Below are 4,544 nucleotides of genomic sequence, written 5' to 3'. Positions count from 1 at the left end.
TTACCCTGAACAACGATGTATAAGTAACTAAATCATGCATACTAGTTTTAATACTTCACTGTTAATCTCTTATTGCAAAACTTTATAGACACTCGTTAGTTTGAGTCATTAATACTATTCAAAAACCAACTGTATGCGACTTATCACATGATATATTCGTGCACATATAAATACATTTGATTTTGATTTTTTTTCTTGCTTTGTCAAAGAATAAAATACTTGGTTTCATTTTATTTGGAACGTTGTTCTTTAACTGTATCAATGACGTATTCAGTGTGTTCATGCATTTAAACTATTTTAATTGAAGATGTTCCTTCATTACATATGATTCATTATCAATGTTATTGCATTGAATATATCTAATTGCAGTACTAGGTTGAAATAAAAGAGGAGCATGTATGCTAATATCTTTTTAAAAAATTCTGCTGGTTTCAAACTGTAAGTTGAGTAAATTTTAGGATGAATAGAGGGAATGCGTGATAAGAACAATTCATATTTGCTGTTGTATTTTAACCATCTCCCCACCCCATCCCAAATAAAAAAGTTTGTCTTATCTTTTACTACTTTGTTAAAACATGTTTATGTCCGACCTGTTATAATTCATATGAGACATAACTAGATGTGTACATCTGCATCGACACATTTTTTTACTGAATGTGTTTGTTTGTCAAATACTGTGAAATTTGTGAATTGTTTCATCGAAAAGTAACAAAAAAAAAGATAGAAAGATAAGGTAGTGTTTCTGTTCGTGTTCAGTAAATTTCATTTTGATTTAAGACATATTCCCTCTGTGGAGGAAAATGAATACTATTATTTCGATGTAATCGTTATGCACAAATGCATGCTTTTTAAAAATGTAACCAACTTGAATGGGTAGAAGAAGTCAGCATACTATTTTCTTCAAAGCAGTAGTAACTGCAAGTTCAAAATCAAAAATCACACTCAACCCGTGACCTTCTTGAATCATCGTAAATTGATGTCAAATTATTGGCGTTAAAGTCTCGTATTTCTTTTTTTTGTTAGTCGGAACGGTCTTTCGCTTTATGTTCATGTGATGTACCCTTTATACCAAAGCTATGTCATTGGTTTGATATTCAGTGAAACATCATAGTACACGTACCTGTGCAAAATGATTGAGCTAAATCAATTATCTGTAGTCGACACATTTGACAAAGTTCCAGCAGAAAAAAGTGTCTTTCGAAAATACATAAAGCGTAAATTACTATGACACTTGAAATGTATTGATTTTAGTCCCATTATATAGTGTAAACGTAATATCTTTAATATGCTGTGTTGTTCTGAATGCTTTAAAAACTAAATGCGTTACCAATTATTTGTTTAAATTCAGTTTCTATTATTTTGATAAATAATGTCGAAATTAAGCTTGCCCTACCTTTATTGAAAAAACGTGACTTGTCGCCCACAAAGATTTTTTTATATGTTGAATTGATATTCGATTTTCCTGTTTAGCTTATTTTGGAATATCTTGGCAATCTTCCATTAAGATATTTGTTGGTTTATTTATGGAAACCAAACTTGAATTGTAAATAAACAAATCTTGTGCGTTCTTCGTATCCAAGTTCTTTTCTGAATACGCTTTCAATATTTAAAAAAAAATCGGTACAAGGTCCTTTGGCTTTTAAAAAAACCAAAAAAACCCTTAATTTATGACACCATTTATTCTTGTTCGGTAACATTTTAAATATATTTTTCTTCATGTGAGAACACGAAAGATGACTTTAATATTACCGCTTAGAATTGGCATTGTGCTGAAACATTTTAGTTGGAAAAAATAAAAGCTGTCTTTATTTACAGATTATTATGTTTCTTGTTAGTTTGTAACTTCATATTCGATACTCGTTTATTTTCGCATAGGATATCACTGGGTTAGATAGTGATAGTAAGCTATGCCGAGGGGGGGGGGGGGGGGGGTTGGGGGTTGGGTGGGGCATGGCAAGTAATTGGTCAGGGAACAAGCAATGCAAAAAGTTCAACTTTGAGTAAATTTTCTAAACATTTCAAAGTAATGAATTGTTTTCAAGGGTACAAAAAACCCCGTTTTTTATTGTATATGTGTTCCTTTAAAAATCTTTTTTGCATAAAATGTTGAAAATGTGAATGAGGTTTAAATGCTTAATCTTTAACGATTTCCAGAGATAAAGTAAATACAATTTTATTATTCCTTAAAAAAAAGAAAGGGAATTGATGTGACGATACGTACTGAGGAAGAAACAGGCCTTTTTGGTCATATGCACTTTACCGGTTAAATCAAAAAATACATGGAAGTAGAAGATGTTCCTCCTATATATTACAAAACTCACGCTTTAGCGTAACGATTTCGCAAGAACGGCAATACAATGAAAAAAATTAACCCTTTTTTATTTTGTGGTCGTATTTTAATGTCATTGTAACTTAAATGTAACATGCGTTTTGAAATATTGTTGCATTAATTGTCAATGTAAAAAACATATTAAGATATTTATATTAAAAGTCACTGCCATGAAGAGGTGTCCAACCTTGGACCTATCCGGTGTGAATCGGGTGATCTACCAACTAGTCTATGTGTCGCTCTGTTTATAAAAGATTTTAAAGATAGTCCATTATTCAATCGATGTTTTCAAAAATATTTTATTATAATATATTATATATGATATATTAGTGTATACACGTGGATATTGCATTTTGTGTATGATTAAGACATTCATTGTGATAGTACAATATAATTTAGTAACAAGCCTATCTATAGCTTCCAATAAGGAGTTTTTGTTCTCACTTTCCACCCTTATTTAGAGTATGTATATATGATAGATTTATTGCATGATAGTGAGGAAGATAAGATTTATTCCGCAAGGCAAAATGACATTTTCCGAGGGCAACACCCTAAGGAAATTTGATTTTTCTTGGGGAATAAATCTGCAAATTACCCGAATCTTCATGTAATGAATTGTTTATTATACCGACCAACGGCTGATTATATACATGTAGAATACACCAAGTTTCAATTGTTTTTCAACTCTTGTAAAGCAAAAGCGTAGTATGTGTTTATCGGTTTCTTTCTATGTTAGTTTTCTGCTACAAAAAGGATTTGAAATGCTGATAAAATCCGATACTTTTTTTTGATGACATCTTATGCTCATGATCGGGAATTTTATATGCATGGAATGACATTTTCACGTGGTTTTAGAAGGGATGGAATATGACAGAAAAAAATTAAGTTTTATTGCCCTGCCACGTGATAGATAGATAATGCGTTATGTAGAATAATCATATTGTAATCATAATGAGGTATAATAGTATCATCTGTACTACGGTATAATATTTGATAACTACTGTAAAGTGTGTCCTTATTAATTATGCAATTTCAATAGTATGGTACATAATACTTGCATGAATTAAGTGGAAATAAAGAGTTAAATATTATGTTATTAATGTTTACATCTATTCAATTCTTGTTTAATACGAATATTTACTCATAATTTTATATTTACCTAAATTTACGTGCATGAATGAAATGTTATATAACGAGATGTATAAGTGCAGTTGAGTATTTCTTTATATCAAATATTTTAGGAACGACAAATATATATTATATTGGAAATTATTTAGGGAGTGTCAAAATGCTGGTGGTTTACATGAATGAAAATCAAAAGCATTTATCTAAAAAAAAAGCTTTTGCTAGGTTTCTGTGTTTACATTCAAAGTCGTTACATGCAAAAATCCTATAGTAAAGACGATGTTTCTTGTGGCTGTGCAGTAGGATGCTTTGCAACAAGAAAATATTTGCTGGAAAAGAATTTTAGTTTCTCGGTCGTCATTTGTTATTTGAACAGGCAGTAAAACTGGCACTATTGCTGGGTTTATAAAAAAACCCGGGTAATTTTATTTCCAGATAACTTCAGATTGGTAGTGGTCATACTATAGTAGACTGAAAATAAAATTCCCAGGGAAATGTGTATCTATGTGTTCTTGAAGACAGTGAATGAATTGGAGGACCCTAAAAGCATGTTGGAAATGACAAAGGTAAATTCGGCAAAAGAAAGTACCACTGTCGTAAGAGAGAAGACGGAGTATTGGTATTCGGGGGGGGGGGGGGGGGGGTAGAAAGAGAATCAAAGAAGTGGTTTTTTTTTAATTGTAGAAGACAGAAATGCAAATACATTGATCACGATCATCAAGAAATTTGTTTAACCTGGAAGAATCATTTTGTTAGATTGTTGGAAGGCATACTCTTCACTGAAATCCTAAGACTATCAACACATACGTCGATTATTCCAAAGAATTTTTAAAACAAAGAAACGGGAGCTGCAGATATTTTATTGAATCCACATGGGGTGCATTTAAAAACGTCTCTCCCAAAAAACCGGGACTTAAAAAGCCACACTACGACAGCTATGTGATTAAATGCTGCATTAGGAAAAAAATATTTGAAAGAAGCAAACGATAAATTTCTCACTTTCCTTGAACTCATTTAACAAGTACCCAAATGATCAAGATTGGAAAAAAAGTGCAATAAACACGAGTTAATTTTAATGGTACTAATTTAG

This window comes from Magallana gigas, chromosome 1 (assembly GCF_963853765.1).
Source record: "Magallana gigas chromosome 1, xbMagGiga1.1, whole genome shotgun sequence".
NCBI lineage: Eukaryota > Metazoa > Mollusca > Bivalvia > Ostreida > Ostreidae > Magallana > Magallana gigas.
Note: the sequence above shows the minus strand (reverse complement) of the source record.